Source organism: Staurois parvus, unplaced genomic scaffold (genome assembly GCF_062004578.1).
Source record: "Staurois parvus isolate SC_StPar_1 unplaced genomic scaffold, SC_StPar_1.0 ptg000145l, whole genome shotgun sequence".
Classification (NCBI taxonomy): domain Eukaryota; kingdom Metazoa; phylum Chordata; class Amphibia; order Anura; family Ranidae; genus Staurois; species Staurois parvus.
The window spans coordinates 13777365-13795642 of record NW_028317941.1 but is presented as its reverse complement, the minus strand read 5'-3'; positions in this window follow the sequence as shown (position 1 = coordinate 13795642).

The following is an 18278-nucleotide window of genomic DNA, read 5'->3' as shown; positions in this document are numbered from 1 at the left end:
AGTGGTGGGAGGAGTGGAGGAGGTTAGTTGTTAGGTGAGGTCGGGTGTTAGGTGAGGTTGGGGTAGGCTTCCCTGAAGAGGAGGGTTTTCAGGGTGCGCCTGAAGGTGAGGAGGGTAGACGACAGTCTGATGGATTGGAGTAGGGAATTCCAGAGGATGGGGGAAGTCCTGGAGAAGTCCTGCAATCAAGCGTCGGAGGAGGAGACCAGGGAGCTAGAGAGTAGGAGGTCCTGTGAGGAGAGGAGGGCACAGGTAGGGTAGTATTTGGGTATCAGGTCAGTTATGTAGATTGGGGCGGCATTTTGAATGGCTTTGTAGGTCAGAGCATCCTGTCAAAGTCTCGCTAGAGTGGGCTTAATGCTGTACTGAGCGGTACCTGCATTTATGGCCCCGTACATTCAGGGATCTTCATTCTAGATCTTCATCCCTGAAAGCAAAGGGCCCCTAAATGTAAGTACCACTTGCTAAATTCTTCACCACTTGGTTTAAGTTGCCCTTAAAATATTATTCTTGCCCTACATATTCTGTATGCAGTATGTTATGTTACTGTTCTATGGTGACCCATGTCACCTGCTGCTCTGTTCAAGTAGAAGTTGCATGGAAAGTTGCAGTATTAGACTTTTTAAATGGTAGAGCATTTTGAAGGAAAACAACGTATGTCTATCATTAAGTGCTGTATAATGAGAAATATACCAGTCATATGTCTCCTAAAAAAGCTTTGTGTTTTGTGATGGCAAAAAGTGGTTGATGTGCAGGCTTTTTGATCTGTTGTAGCATTTAATTTAGGAATTCTGCATGTTTAGCACTTATTAGCACTTATCTGCTGTATTGACTACATTGGAGTCCAGCTATCACAGTTAGGGTTCTGGCTTGGAGGCCAGTAACTATAGCAGTAGAGTGGCTTCCACTGACCAGCTGGATCAGAGCAGCACAGAGTCAACCTGGTGGATGACTTGGGCTCATCCAAGTTGTGGGGTATAAGCAGTAACCAGTGCTCACCAGAGCTCCTGATGGTAGTGTTTTGCTGCGTGTTAGTATCAGGTCACAGTCCTCAGAATCACCCCACCAGGAACAGATATAGCAGTTAGGAATTAAGCAGAAGCATACTCCGTAAGCAAGCCAAAGCTCAGTAACAAGTGGTCAGGTCGGATTAATCAGAAACATAGTCGAGGAACAAGACAAAGGTCGGTAACAAATGGTAGCAAAGATATGAATGGCAGCAGGAGTGACAAGAGTGAGATACTGGCTGGAGACAGCACAATAATCTGGCAAACAGGAAGTCAAAAACATGGCTCAAATAAGAAGTTAATGGGGGGAGGCAAGAATTTCAAGGTTTAGCAAAAACAAGGCACAAGGCAGGATTGTCCAATGGATCAGACAAGGTGCTGTCTAGCATCTAAGGTGGCTCAGCATTTTCATAGATGTTCATAGAATCTGGTGTACGTCCTGATTGGTTGACCTATTTAGAGGAAGTTTGTAATGCTCAGAAGTTACCTATATTAGTGTCTGTGACTCCTCTTTGCAGTTCAGATGCACTTCATTTGCTGAACTTACTTTTACTTACTTTACTAGTATGCTGCTTGTTGGGATCTGAAATGTGTGACAATACTGTAGGTTAAAATCTTGAATTCAACCAATCTGTTTTGATATAAACTGCCAGAGTCTATTTTCATGAATTTAAATATATTTGAATGGGAATACTTTTGCTTTTTTTTTCTTTCTGTAGATCATTGTATTCAGCACTTAAGTTAGCAGTAGACATATAAGGCTTTATACAAACTACTAGAAAATAACCTGGCATCAGAACGTAAAATAAATTAGGGCTTGTCACCCTGACTGCTGTCTTTTCACTTACTTCATACTGCACAACTTGGTAATGCTCCAAAGCACTGAAGCAGCAACAAATCTGGCAATGCTATGACTTTCCATCTAGGAACTGAGATACCAGGTAACAAACTATACTTCATTCAAAAGTGAAGTCTCAAGGATATACCTAACTAAAGGGCATGCAAACAGTACAACTTCTACATAGTATGGATGTGCACTGACAATACAATACTGCTTAAGTGAGCTGAGCTTAAATTGTTACTGGGTTATGATTATTATATATTTTGAGCTTCAGGGTTTGCTACTGATATTGAAAAAATAGAGTTTTTGTTTAGTCAGGTCTTAATAAGTCCTGTTTGGGGTCTTGAAGCCCAAAGACTTTGTGGAGCTTTTCATGTTCTTAACCACTTACACTTTCTCTCTCTTCCTCTCTCCTAACAGATTACTAAAAAGGCACAAGTAATGTGAACCCATTAGGGGCACCCTTTTATTCAGGAACTTACTTAAGTTTATTTATGGGCTGGTAAAGACAGATGTTTTGTTTGTTCTATGCTATGGACATGCTGGAGAAAGCCCTCCTACACTGAGACTCTGTTTGTTCACTGCTTTGCTGAATTTCAAGTGCATGACAAACTTGCTTGGACTCCTTCTTGGATGTTCTTGTCTCCTGCCCGGTTTAGCACTGCAAAAAACAGTTGAGCCTTACATCAATACATAAAAACCTTCCACTCACCCTATATTTCAACCCCTATCACAGTTACTGGCACTATAATAGAAACAGAAAAAATAGCTACTAAATCAGTTCCTGCTGTAAGTACGTATAAATGGGACCTCCTAGTGGGTGGGTTTTAAGAGAGGCAGCATATATGTGTCCCTATGTAAAAATGTTCCTGTGCTGAGAGCACATTCCCTTCATGCTCCCAGAACAGTAACTGGTACTGGAAAGCTCCCGACGCATACTTGCAATCGGGAGCTTTTTGATCATGTGACCACTGAGACTGCCAATCACAGTGGTCATATATATGGAATGCCCGCCTCTGCTTCCCAGCATTTAGAACCTCTTGAAGGGCAAGGAGGAGTTAGGAAGGGGTTAAAATATGTATGTAATACAGAGCTTTCCATAGAGGCTAAGTTAATTAAAATAATAATAATATTAATAATAATAATAATAATAGCACATATTTTGCAGGTAACAAAAATTGCATTTTTATTTTTTTCTACAGAAGCCTCCAAAGCATTGCACAAGTGATCAGTCAATCGTGGGTGTAATGTTAGGCTCCTGTATACTCTTCCTCCAGTTTTCTGGGCTTTCGGTTTGAAAGCTGAAGGGACTGTGAATGGACAATGAATGCACTGATTCATTGAAACCAAAAGACTGTCTGCTGCAGTGGTAGTTTATTCAAAAATCCACAGATCCTCTGAGTTCAAATGTGACAGTGGGTGCAGTGATGAAAAACCCCTGCCTGATTTAATGAAGAAGTGAGTTGAGGGGGGCGAAGGAGAGTGCTGAATATGTTACATGTGTTACACCCTAAATATGGGGGCAACATGTAACATAAACATATCCTTTAAATGTACACAAATTAAATAATCTTAATCAAAATTATTCTAAAAAAGCAATTAAATATACAGAAATAAAGTAACATGCATTAAAATGTCCTTAATCCATGCTCCTTTTGTATTCACTTCTTGTGAAGTATGAACCCAACCTGTGCTGCAAAAATTCCACACAGAAATATATTTGTGACAATCTTGCCAGAGTTATGAGGATAAAATAGCAGTGCAAGTCAGCATACCACAAGCCTCTGAGGAAGTCTCTTAGAGGAAACATGTAAGGCAGGTTTTGTATGATACATTACCGGAAGAGAGTTGACAGCCAGAAGGGGAGAGGATTTGAAAGGGCATGCTGTGACAGGAAAGAAAAAAGATGTATTCGACTGCTGGTGATGCACATGTTAGGCTCATTGAAAAAATGTGAGTGCATTTTAACAATTTTTTATAAAGTTTTAAAGTGGTTCTACACTATATTTGGGTTATTCTGTCTTCAACACCTCATTTTGCACAGTGGAAGTGCCCAGCTGAAGGACCAAAAAAAATGCTTTGTATATAGTCTTTAAGCTAACCTAACCCAACTGATACACGCTCACCAACCACTTTATTAGGTACACCTTGCTAGTATCGGGCCCCCTTTTGCCTTTACAACGGCTTTAATCCTTCATGGCATAGATTCAACAAGGTGTTGGAAACATTCCTGAGATTTTGGTCCATATTGACATGAGTAACTGTTGCCTTTCTATCATCTCGAACCAGTCTGCCCATTCTCCTCTGATGTCAAGAATATTTCCTCTTTTTTTAAACCATTCTCCGTAAATGGTGCATGTAAATTCCAGCAGATCAGTCGATTTTTAAATATTCATACTAGCCTATCTGGCACCAACAACCATGTCATGTTCAAAGTCACTTAAATCCCCTCTCTTCCCCATTATGATGCTCGGTTTGAACTTCAGAAAGTCATCTTTACTACATCTAGATGCCTAAATGCATTGTGTTGCTGCCATGAGATTGGCTGATTAGCAATATGTGTTACCAAGCAATTGAACAGGTGTACCTAATAAAGTGGCCAGTGAGTGTATATTAGTTTAGGTCCAGGGAGTGGGGGTGAGTGGGATTCTGAAGGGGTCCACCACCTAGCACCGTTGTGTGGCATTTGGAGTGGAAGCAAGCAAGGCATGAGGGAATTTTGTGAGAAAGATTGTTAAAAATCTATTTCAATGTGGACTTTTTTGCAGTGTAGAGTGGACTGTTACTGCACATCAAGTGAAAGCGATTGGAGCACTAATTATAGACTTTTAAATGCATGTTACTTTAGTACTGAATATTTAATTCATATTGTTTGGGGATTAACATGATATTAAACCCAAAATGGTAATATATTGCAGCTTACCAATCATCAGAGGAGGTGCAAAATTGTTAGCTCTTGGGATTATTAAGGAATTCAGGAGTGAATGGTCAAGTCTCATATTGCTCATCTAATGTGGATGGAAGCCCAATTGCTGCAATTACTTCAGGAAACTAAATTAAATTTCCAAATTCGTAGAAGGGTTAAGTCCCACTGGGTATATTATCACCCTTGATCTTAATAAAGGGTATTAACAGGTTAAAGAGCAAACAAAAAACAGCTTTAATGACACCATAAAGGCTGTAACAGTATGCTATTCTTCCTAGTCTTGTTCCAGGTAAGTAATGGGGAAGAGAATCCAGTAGTATACATCAGAAACAAACATATGCAGAGGAACTGGAATAGATGTATCTGGCTCTATAGTGAGCACAGGAGTTATTGATGTATTACCTTTTGATTAAAGACCTCCACTCCAATGTATGGCTTGAAACAAAGGAAACAACTAAAGATTCACATGATGGTTTTGTCTCTGCAAGACTTTAAATTTTATGTGGAACTCAGGCCAAGGATTCAGCAAAGGAATATTGATAGACTGTCTTGCATCAACTACTATAAAAGAACTGATTAGAGGTCATATGGTAATCAGACCAAGGGCAAGGGTAGATATTGGCCAAAGCAGAATTGACTAAAATTAATGAATATGGATAAGGTGGGAGATGGAGGCCAAAGGTCTCCAAATCCTTGATAAAAGGATTTATTGGTGCCACACCCCTTTATTTAAGACACTGTAAACATTACCCTAACCAGAAAAAGCTAGTGGGGTTTTAAAGGCACCATACCATGCATAGAAAAAAACCTTACAAACATATTAAATAATTACCCTTTATTAATAAAAATGAGCCACCATAATGGTGGGACATAGCAATTAGACACATTACTTTAAAAGCATATTATGCTCAAACACAATGGACAAACAATATTCCAAAGCGTAGCCTACTAATGTGTATAACAGGTTAACATGGTTGTATGAATCAATATTCTTGTAGTTGTTTGAACATAGTTGGTACAAGTTAATACTTTGTTGGTTACTCCGGCAGAATTAGTACAGATTGATACTTTGTTTGTTGCACTGATGCGTTTCAAGGAAACAAAGTATATATTTCTAGAATTGAGCAAAAGTAGGCCCAAAGCATATTATAGATACATATCCATTGTACTAATCAAAAATATAGCATAAACATTATCAGCATTTACCGGTTGGTGATATTTGACTTCATATAAGGCCAATGAAAAACAACCCAAGCACCTGATTCAAACATGGATGGAGAAGACCCCTCAGCCAAAGGCATCAATAGCTACCAATCAAGTGGAAAGATCAATCCGCAATGAAAAGCTGAAATATCATCAAAAATAATTACATAGTTTCATCATATAATAAAGAATGTTCCACAACATTCCAAACTACACCCCTAATCCCCAAACTAGTGATAGTTCAAAACCCTACAAAGAGGGGGGGACAACAGTAACAAGCAGGGGGACAGGATATAGCACCATACCCTCTACATTCATAACAGCCTAATAGCACCAGAACAGTTCTATATAATACAGGAGTCGCCTTAGGCGCAGAGAACACTAATGACAAACAAGGTCCATTCAGATACATACCATAGCGGATAACAATCATAGATATCCCAATGAGAATCCAAGAAGGCTCCAGAGCAATAATTAAATAGGTGTCAAAACAACCTCCAGATCAAGAGGGCGAAAGAGCATCCCAACAGTCTCTTCCAGTGTAGTCCTTGCGTCCATCTGCTTATGGCAGACTTTAGATAGCGGTGCATAAAACTACTGGAGTGCAAATAATATAATCTAGACATGTTCAGAATGGAAACATTTGTTTAGTTTAGGATAAATTTGTTATGTTATTAATTTTCTTTCGTTGATTAGTTTTGGAATTCGTTTAGTTTCATTTTGTCTATTCATTTTTAAAAGAATTCCAAATTCTTCACCTTTCCAAATTCTGTGTGAAGAATAGCTGGTTGTTAAGGAGCAGGCAGCCTTATCCTTAACAATCGATGACTCATGTAAACAAAAGAAAAAAAATTCCGAAAAAAACAGCGAAGGGTTCCCTCAAAATTCAGACCTTTATCCGAGCATGCAGCCTGGCAGGACCCCCCCTGAACTATATCAGGCCACATGCCTTCAACATGGGGGGGGGGTTCTTTGCTTTGGTGCAGAGGGGGCTCCCCCCAAAGCACCTTGTCCCCATGTTTATGTCTGCGGGCAGAGGCTTATCTGAATTTGGAAGCCCCATTTAACAATGGGGACCCAGATCCTGGCCCCACACTCATGTGAATGAGTATGGTTTAGATCAGGGCTTAAAATTTCAAGTCTAGACCTACTAGCCAGGCACAAGCCTTACTCTCCACCAGTTGCCACACCCAACCTTGCCCAGGTCTGACTCCACCCCCACCCCCGGCCTGTCCCCCAACCCCACCCCCAGCCCTGCCCCAACCACGCCCCCTTAAAGCTTATGAAATTAAATTTTTCTTTAGAATAAAGAGTCCAAAATATAAAAAACTTCAATTATAACATAGCTTTATTATGTCAATTTAAACATAACAGCAATAGCTTAATAGAAATAGGGTGCAATTACAGCCAATAAGGAGAGAGAGGGGCGGGGACGAGCTGCGGCTCTGCATGTGAATTGATACGCAGAGCAGTGGCTCGGGTGCCCCATAGCAAGATGCTTGCTCTGGGGGCACTCAGCAGGGGGGAGGGGCCAGGAGCGCAGGCAGGGGACCCAAGAAGAGGAGGATCGGGGCTGCTCTGTGCAAAACCACTGCACATAGCAGGTAAGTATAGACATGTTTATTTTTTCTTATTCAAAATAAAATTGCCTTCAAAATCACTTGAACCTCTGACAGGGACAGCTTAGCCACACTCTGAAAAGAAATCCACCATGGATCACTTTTCAGAGCAATGTGATAGTCTGAACCTACCCTAAATGCCTGGCCACCCGCCTGGCTACCCTTCTTTCTTTCGCCTGACTACCTTTCTTTCTTTCCTCCTAGCTACCCACCATCATCCTTGGAGACTTCAACATCAACATCAATAACCCGGCTACATCCCAACTCCTCCACTTAACCTCTTCTTTTGCACTCGCACAGTGTATACAGTCCACCACCCACTCCGGCGGGAACACCCTGGACCTTGTCTTCTCTCATCTCTGCACTCCCCACAACCTCACAAACACCCCCTTTCCTCTCTCTGATCACAACCTCATTACCTTCTCCGTCTCCTCGTCCTCAAACACCTATCCCTCCAAACGTCAAACTATCACCAGCAGAAACCTCCGCAACTTGAACCCTGGACCTTTCCACTCTGCAGCTGACCAACTTTTACGACAGTATCCTTCCCCTGTCCTGCCCTGACTTGGCCACTACTGTTTATAGCAACTCGCTATCAGCCGCCCTAGACTTGCTAGCACCCCCAACAACACAAAGCATTAGACCCCGACCGCTACAACCCTGGCAGACTGACCATACCAAAAATCTCAAACGACGCAGTCGTGCACTGGAGTGACTATGGCACAAAACCAGATCTCAACAAGCGTTCACCCTATATAAATCTGCCTTCCTAACCTACACTTCCTCCCTTCACGCTGCCAAGCAAGCCTACTTTGTTACCCTCATTAATACCTTCTCCTCCTGTCCTCGACGGCTCTTCTCTACTTTTAACTCTCTACTCTCTCCACCCCCACCTCCACCCAGTACCTCACTCACCGCCCACAAGATTGCTAACCACTTCAAAAACAAGATTGACACAATTCGTAGGGACATCGCCACTGCTCAGACTTCCACCCCAACTAGCATCCCTCACACTAAAATCCCCTCAACACTCCACTCCTTCGACCTCGCCACTGCCCAGACTTCCACCCCACCTAGCATTCCTCACACTAAAACCCCCTCAACACTCCACTCTTTTGACCTCGCTACCACTGAAGAGGTCACTAAGGTCTTCTCTGAAGTCTGCCTCACCACCTGCCCCCTTGACCCTGTCCCCTCACAACTCCTATGATCACCTTCTTCCTCCATCCTACACTCCCTCATGCACATCTATAATCTTTCCCTCTCTTCTGGCACATTCCCCTCCCCTCTAAAGCACGCGCACATCACTCCCATACTTAAAAAACCCTCCCTGGAACTCACCTACCTGGATAACCTAAGACCCATCTCCCTGCTGCCATTTGCATCCAAACTCCTAGAGCGCTTAGTCTATAATCACCTGAGTTCCCTCCTCACCGACAACAACCTCCTTGATCCTCTACAGTCTGGCTTTCACCCCTTACACTCCACTGAAACTGCCCTACTCAAACTCACCAACGACCTGCTAACCGCCAAAGCTAATGGCCACTATTCAGTGCTCCTACTCCTCGACCTCTCTGCGGCTTTCGACATGGTCGACCACCCCCTCCTCCTCAAAAAACTACACTCTCTTGGCCTCAGAGACTCCGCCCTCTCCTGGCTCTCTTCCTATATATCACAGCGCTCCTTCAGTGTTACCTATAACGCTGCCACCTCCTCTTCACTCCCGCTTTCGGTTGAGGTCCCTCAAGGTTCTGTCCTCGGGCTCCTTCTCTTCTCCATCTACACCTCCTCCCTTGGCCAATTGATACACTCTCATGGCTTCAACTACCATCTCTATGCCGTCGACACACAAATCTATCTCTCTACCCCTCACCTCACCCCTTCAGTCTCTGCCCGTATCACAAGCCTAATGAGCGACATATCGGATTGGATGTCACTCCACTTCCTCAAACTAAATCTTTCCAAAACTGAGCTCCTAGTTTTCCCCCCAGCCCGCGCCCCCCCGACTTCTCCATCAAGACTAACAGCACCACCATCAGTCCCACCCCTCAAGCCAGAGTACTAGGTGTCATCCTAGACTCCAATCTGTCCTTCCAGCCCCAGGTCCAATCGCTGACAAACTCATGTAGACTTTACCTCCACAACATCTCCAAAATACGTCCGTTCCTAACCCCGGAAACCACTAAGCAACTCATTCACTCCCTCATTATATCACAACTGGACTACTGTAACGCCTCATCGGCTTACCTCACCGCAGGCTATCCCCGCTTCAGTCTATTTTGAATGCTGCGGCCAGACTCATCCACCTTACTAACCGCTCCGTATCCGCCACCCCCCTCTGCCAATCCCTCTACTGGCTTCCAATTGCCCAACGGATAAAATTCAAAATGCTAACATTGACGTATAAAGCTGTTCATAATACTGCCCCAAACTACATCACCGATCTGGTATCCAAATACCACCCAAAACGTACTCTCCGCTCCTTACAAGACCTCCTAATCTCTAGTTTCCTGGTCTCCTCCTCCCATGTCTGTCTCCAGGACTTCTCCAGGGCTTCCCCCATCCTCTGGAACTCCCTACCCCAATCCATCAGACTATCACCTACTCTCATCACCTTTAGGCACACCTTGAAAACCTATCTCTTCAGGGAAGCCTACCCCGCCCTCAGCTAATTACTGAACTCCTCCACTCTTCCTACCACTCCATCCCCCACAGCTATTTCCTCCTGTACCACTATCCCTCCCCTCCTATATTGTAAGCTCCATGGAGCAGGGCCCTCGAACCCTTCGTGTATTTAATCGTATTGTTACTGCACTGTCTCCTGTACTGTCTCCCATTATATTGTACAGCGCTGAGCAAACTATATAAATCCTGTATAATAATAATAATAAAGGTGTGGAGATCTTTGCAAAGTCAGTTTACAAACTTCAGAATAATAGGAGCAGAGTGGGAATGACTGAAATCCAATGTGGAAATCAATGTATGCTTTGAGGCCAGACCACAGAAGCCAAGAGTTACCCCACAGAGATGAAGCCAGCGCCCCCTGTCAGGAGCCCCCTCACCTGCACTCAGTCAGGCCCAGGACACTCCATGCAGACAGGTGACCTGCCCCCAGTCCCATACCCTGTCGACTGACACTCACCCTGTCACTGCTGTTGTCGTGCCAGGGCTCCCCCGGGCCTCTCCTCCGGATCTCAGACATGTCCCTGTGTGTGGTGATGAGGGCTCTGGATTAGCAGCAGGTAAGTAGATGGAGGGATCAGTGGGGAGGGGGCGAGTCCTGGCACTCCCAAAATAAGTGCGGGCTCCTCTCTTCCCAGCCCATTACCAAGGGACACCAAGGGCTTCACTGCTAGCGCGGGCTGTCCTGGAGGTGACAGTGAGCTGCACCTTCCCCTCCTCTCCCCTCTGACAGCAGGGTGGGGCGAGCCCAGTGAGGAAGGGCCACTGTCCATTCACATCATACTGAGAGTGGCCGTGTGTGGACCGCACCCTCCGCACCTGACTCGGAATGCCACTACTCGCCACACAAGAATTTCCCCTCGCATTTGGTGAGCGGGCGTGCGGCTTTTTTAAGCTCTGGTTTACATAATACCCCTACTCATTTACCAAAAAGTGCTCAAAGAGTTAATAAAAAACACAACGGTTTTTGACAAGTCCGTTATTAAAAAAAACCATACAAATGCCAACCTGAAGGGAAATAAAAATGCCGCCCGCCGAGCATGACTGTTCCCTTCCAGGGACGTCTTACAGGTAAATGTGGGGGCGGGGGTTGCTCGGTGACATAACCAGATGATCCCTCCCCCATATCTACCTCTCATTGGGCAAGTGTCATTTCAGAATACATCACTGGGCAGCGCCTGTCCCTGTGTTTACCTGTCATTTGGTTGTGTCCCTGGACGGGAACAGTCATGTTCGTCGGGTGGCTGTTTTTGTTTTTTTTCATTCAGGTCAGCATTTTTACTTTTTTAAATAAAGGTCTTGTCAAAATTTGTTGTGTTTTTATTAATTTTGACTTTTTTTGGTGAATAAGTAGTGGTAATATGTACCCCTTACTCATTCACATATGGGGTGCAGGTATCTGGGGGCCCTCTTGTTAAAGGGGGCTTCCAGTTTTAGATCACCCCCTGCAAACCCCACAACCACTGGGCCAGGTTTGTGGGGAAGAGGCCATTGTCCCCATCAGTGTGTGGACATGGTGTTTTGTGGGGGAGCCCACCTACCCCTGCTGATTTTTTTCCCCAAATTTATTTTTTTTTCTTTTATTTACATTAAGCTGTCAGTGAGGAAACCCACTGAGAGCTGATGAGCCATCAGTTGTTAAGGACGTACTGGCCCGCTCCTTAAAAACTAGCTATTCTTTACACAGAATTTAGATCAGTCAATAAATTTTCGACCGATCTGAACTCGAATTGTTATTAAATTCATTAGAAAATTAACAGATGAAACTAAATGAATTTCAATGAAATTCGTTACTATTGTTATTACCAAAAATTCATCTGAATTTAGATTTGGACCGAAACAAATTGCACATGTCTAATGTAATCTAATCTGGCTTGGGTTTGCTGATGGTAAGGAAAGAATGTATACTCCCAAGAACCTACATTATGAGCTCTCTTGGAATCCACTTGCTGTGCAGAGTGAAGGAGTTTAACAAGGGATTTAGAGAAAGGTTTAGAGCAGGGGTCCTCAAACTTTTTAAACAGGGGGCCAGTTCACTGTCCCTCAGACCGTTGGAGGGCCGGACTATAGTTTTAAAAAAAAAACTATGAACAAATGCGGACACAGTACAGGAGATGACCAGAGACTGCGGACATACAACGGCGGCGGGAATACTGGGCCGGCCGCTCCATAAGATGCACAGACATTTCCCACCAAGTGTGTCTTATGGAGCGAAATAGTGCCCCATCATTGGTGTCAGTGGGAAGGATAGTGCCCCATCATTAGTGTCAGTGGAACGAATGGTGCCCCATCATTGGTGTCAGTGGGAGGAATAGTGCCCCATCATTGGTGTCAGTGGGAAGAAACGTGCCCCATCATTGGTGTCAGTGGGAAGAAACGTGCCCCATCATTGGTGTCAGTGGGAGGAATAGTGCCCCATCATTGGTGTCAGTGGGAGGAATAGTGTCCCATCACTGGTGTCAGTGGGAGGAATAGTGCCCCATCTTTGGTGTCAGTGAGAGGAATAGTGCCCCATCTTTGGTGTCAGTGAGAGGAATAGTACGTCATTGGTGTCAGTGGGAGGAATAGTGTCCCATCATTGGTGTCAGTGGGAGGAATAGTGCCTCCTAATAATTGCTGACTCCTGTTCCAGCATGGTGCTGCTGCAGCCAGCATACCTGGTTGCAGCAGCACCATCAGCACGGCACACTTACCTGTCAGCTGTCCTTCTTCACTCCGGCCTCTCCCTCACTCAATGTTTGTGGGGCCGCTCAGCTCCGCCTCCTAGCAGGTGATTGGCCTCCTGTGTGCCTTTCCTGAGCTACAGTTCTGGCGCCCAATCACCGGTGAGGAGGCGGAGCGAGCGGCAGGAGTGAGGGAGTGGATGAAGGAGCACCGCTTCCTGGACTGGATCATCGTGGGACTTGGACCGGAGCCAGGTAAGGTACAGCAGCCCCCTACCCACCCCTGTACTTAGTGTCCCTTCCTCACGGATTATACGCCCCTGCCGGCGGGCCGGATAAATGGCCTCGGCGGGCCGCATGTGGACCGCGGGCTGTAGTTTGAGGACCCCTGCCATAGAGAAAATGGAGAGTTCTTAGTCAGATAAGAGCAGACTGTAAAAAAGAGAGAGAGAAGAGGAAAGAAAAAGATGAGAAAAAGATGGAGGAGGGAAAAAAGGGGGCGGAGGGAGGGAAGGGGTGAGAATGGGATTGCATGGAGTGCCCCTGCCCAGAGCATATAGGGGAGAGCAGGGGGGGGAGGTTGGGGGTGGTAGAGTAAACAAACATATAATTTCAGCTGGAATTCAGAGGGATGGATTGGCAAAGCCTTATCAATACAATTCCTCTATTAACGCTACTTATAATCCATATTCATTGGATTTCTCTATAGGTGTTGTAGTTGCTGGAGCAGGGGCGGACTGACCATTTGGAAACTCAGGCACTGCCTGAGGGCCCGGGGTCAGTAGGGGGCCCCATGAGATGCCCTTGGTACCTTTTTCATAGGCTTTTTTTGTTTGGGCAAGGACACAGGGGTCCCATAATCCCCTATTGCCCGGGGGCCCCATGAGTTGTCAGTCCGCCCCTGCGCTGGAGTATTTGAAGTTGTGCCAATAGTTCCATGTTTTGCTGTGTTGTTCCTCCTTCCTTCTCATAGCAGCTATTAGACCTTCCATATCAACAATCCTGGTCACCACAGCAATCCACTGGCCCACCGTCGAGGGGTCTCTGCATTTCCATTTTTGCGGGATGCAGATTTTTGCTGCATTTAGTAAATGTATCAAAAGTGATTTCTTATATCTACATTGTGAGAGAGGGGTTAGATGGGCTAGACATGTATATGGCTTGTCGTTCAAGCATATATCAGTCAACTTTTAGATCACTTCTCGAATCAAGTCCCCAAAAAGGGGAATACTTTGACAAATGCAGAAAATATGTAGCATGCTACCCTTTGGCAGCACCAACAAAGCGGAAAATTAAAGTTTTGTTGCAGCTGTATTACTGGACATTTTTCTTTAATTCTGTTGCAGTATTCTTTCTGTTGTATCTTGTACTTATTGGTTGTAGCAGGCTATTATTGGGAAACTGGGCCCATAACCTGTTAGAGATTCTCTATATAGACCTACAGAACAGACAGTTCACAGTCCACATGTGTGTTTATCTGCTGTTTTTCTGCAAACAGGAAACAGGAACTTTATTATAGAGAAAAGACATAGAGTTTAACCATAGATGAAGCTACAAACTTTTAAATGCTGTCATCTAATGGTTGAATAATATATCTGGATACTGAATACTGATGTAGTTGTCGCATAAAATATGCAAACGCTGTTTCCAATATTTATATTAGATTGACAAATATAACTATTGCTGTGTCTGTGACCGTAGAAGTCACTTTAATTCTTGGGGCAAAAATAGAATTGTGAATAAATTTAAAATGTAAAATACATACAACCTTGTACATTAGTTTTACACTGTTCAAACCTCTTTATGCAAAGTTAGCAGCTGTTATTTTTTTTCACAAAGAAGAACCAATTAGATAGGGTGTTGTTTTTAACTGGCAACTCAGTCCTCCGCAATGATCTGCAGATGGCATCTGCTGTAACTGTTTCCAAAATAATCTGCTTGGCTGTCTGGTGCAGCTTTGCTCTAAATGTCAAGGCTCCAGCTCCCGCTACCTTGATTTAATAAAGATAACAGCCATGCTTTCTTTCCATCCACCTATAACTATTGTAAAGGCTGCTTTAGACATTTTAAAAGAACAATAGAAATTTTCTTTTCAAACATCACTTTCACTCTAATTCTCAAAAGTATTTTGCTTAGTGCTTAAAATGTATTTTTAGTATATTGCTATGAATTATGATTACAGTCTTTGTCCCTGAACTGTAACTTTAATTTTTACACACAAAAGAACTGTTTTATGGTAAAGTGGTTTTGCACTAAGTTAAGCAATAATAATAATAATTTAAATAGCGTAATGAGGTATGGCAGGATATTAAATGCCGGGGCACATCTTTGACTCTGTTTCTCACCAGCTGTACTCTCTCATGAAATTAATTCTCTCTTTTTTTGCTTTTTACGCTCTTTCTTTTAACAACCTCTTTCCCCTCTACATTTTTTTGTGTCTTTTTCTATTTTTACATCCTTTCTATCCTTCCAACTTAGCAGCCTTCTTTTCTCTCTGTTCTCTCTTCTTGGCTGTCATGATGTGCAGGGATTTTATGGCCGGTAAGAGCAATACAACCAGCAAACAGCCATGGGCCAAATGTTTTAGATTTGGACTGCTGTGTAGCAGAGTATGATTTTCTTACATGTGTCCTGAGCTGTTAAACTCAGTAAAATCCATAAGGTCCAACATTTAGGCAGGTTATAAATAGTAGAACCTCCTGCCAAGTGCACGGTTTAGTCACCTTTGTGAAAGCAACCTATTCTCTTTAAATCTCTTGTTTTCATTCAGTCTCTTCCCTCAGCCAACAACTGAACAACTTTTACTAGTCTTTTATTTGGAGTACTCATTGATACACTGGTAACAGTCATCTCTCAAGTGGATTCTATGTAGGTGCCTTAAATAGGTTACCTTGGCAGTTCAAGCATACAATGCACAGACACTTTGGCGACTAAAAGCTTTTTTTGTAGTAAAAGGACTTTTTAAAGGCATATTATGGAAACATGGTAACACAAATGAATGGGTATATATCATAAAAATCCAATTTTATTATACAAAAGGTAAACAGGACATGAAAGTGACAATATCTATAGGTTGCAATAAAACAGAGTTCACATATTCAATGTTCACGATTCCTAATGTTACATAACCAGCCCAGAGGCTCAATGCATTTCGAAAACATGCCTTTTTCTTTAGGAGCATATGTCTACACAATATGTATAAATGTATTCTAATAAGATTACTGGCAAACAGGGGTGCCCATGCACATTGTATCACCCATAGAAGCATGACCAGATGCACGCATGTGTGAGAACACGTCCACTGTTGGAACCGGATGAACTACTTACAGAAAGCTCTTGCTCATCATCAGTGCTGAATTGTCTTCAGCTTTTTCTGTGTCCTGCATGCATCCTGTATATGATTTCTGATGACTCAGCTTGTTACTGACCTGATCTTGGATTCCACTTGCACTTCTGCCGGCCTCTTCCTGACCTTGGCTCTGCTCCTGACCACTCTTCTGTCTATGCTGCTGTTCCTCGTTGCACACCCTTTAATGACCTTGGCTGCCTCTGTGACCTTGCTCCTGTCTATGACTTGGATTCATATTGCTCCTGAGTACCGTCTCTGGCTGTCTTTCTCACTGGCTCCAATCTCCAAAGTACATCCCTGTCTCAAGTCTACTGGAAGCTCCAACAAGCCTCTTTCCCTGAACCTACGGAATGGGTGGAGTTACCCTTTAGCCTTGGCTGGTCCATCCTGCTCCACTCTGGTTCCTGACCTGATTTCCTGCCAAACCTATTGAGCCTACAACTCCTGCTCCAAGTTTTTGTGTCAACATCTGCTAACACTTGTGTTCCTTCTGTCCTGCAGCATCATCTGTTCCACCCTCAGTGGGGCCTGGGCTGGAGATACAAGAGAGGCCAACTTCATCACCTCAGACTCCTACTAGGTATGTGACAATAAGTTACCCACACTATGGACCAATTCTTTAAAAACAGTCACTTAAACATATAATCTCCTACAACAGCATCCTGATGAACCAGCTTCACCATTGGGTAGAGATGCACATATTATGGACCTCAAATCAGTATGTGTGGCACAAATGATGCCAAAAATACTGCCCAAACAAATTGTATAAGTTTAGCCAAATTTTGGTCCCACCAAGGAATAACGATGGACAGGGGGGAGCTTCCAATATTAGTCAGATGGACGTTTCTAAATGTCCAAATCCTCAGTCCAAATATTAGAACCAGCCATAAAGGCCTGTCAGTTTTTTTCTCATCAAGGAGGTTGCTCTACTATTTGGTCTGAGGATTTGGACATTTAAGTAAGTCCATTTGACTAAGATTGGAAGCCCCCCCGTCCATCATTACTCTTCGGTAGGACCAAATTGTGGCTATACTTATAGAATTTGTTTGGGTGGTATTTATGGTGTTGTTTGAATATATGAATTTTGTTTTATTGCAACCTATGTATATGGTCACCTTCATGCCTTTTTAACTTTTGTATCATAATGGATTTTAATTAAATATATACCCTTTATTTTGTGTTACTGTTTTTCCATAACATGCCCTTAAAAAGTCCTTTTGCTACAAAAATATTTCCTCTATGAACAATATAGGATGTGGTCTTATTATTATGGTACATTCCCTCCCTTTGTTCCATTAGCAGTGGCTAAAAGATCTGTGGAACTGTGTACTGGTGCACATGTGTGTTTTTCTAAGGAAGGAAAAGAAAACAGAGAAAAAGAGATAATAATACATAGAAATAAAAGTATTAAAAGAAATAGGAAAGGGTTAGGAAGTCATGGGGAAGAAAGTGGGGTAGGGGGAAGGCCCAGGTGAGTAGCAAATTCAAGAATTCAGATTGAAAGAAGAGAGCAATTAAATGCTGGAGACAGGATATATGTGACCCAGGGATCCCCAAAATTATTAACTTGGTCAGGTTACCTTGAATGGCAGTCAGTTTTTCATACAGCATGCCAAGGTGCATTCCTGCTTTAATGACTTCTACAGAGAAATTCAGTGTTTTCTGTTCTTTGACAAAGGTTTGTTTAGCTGCTGTGAAAACCTAAGTAAGTAGGTGAGTTTCAATATTAGTTTAGGAGTGTGGTGGTTTGCTTTGAAGGGATTCCCATTGGCTGGTGCTTAATCAGTGACCAAAGTGGTTGGCAATTATAGACTAAATGAAAAAAAAGCTAGCAAATGCCTGTACAAGATACCAGTGCATCAGCAGTTTATAATTTATTCCTGAGGCAAAATTATTGGTTGAAGACTTAGATATGGCTAGCCAGATTGTTTTTCCTGTTGGAAACAAGCATTGGCCTATCCCCTTTTCCCATTTCTGTATGTAGGAAG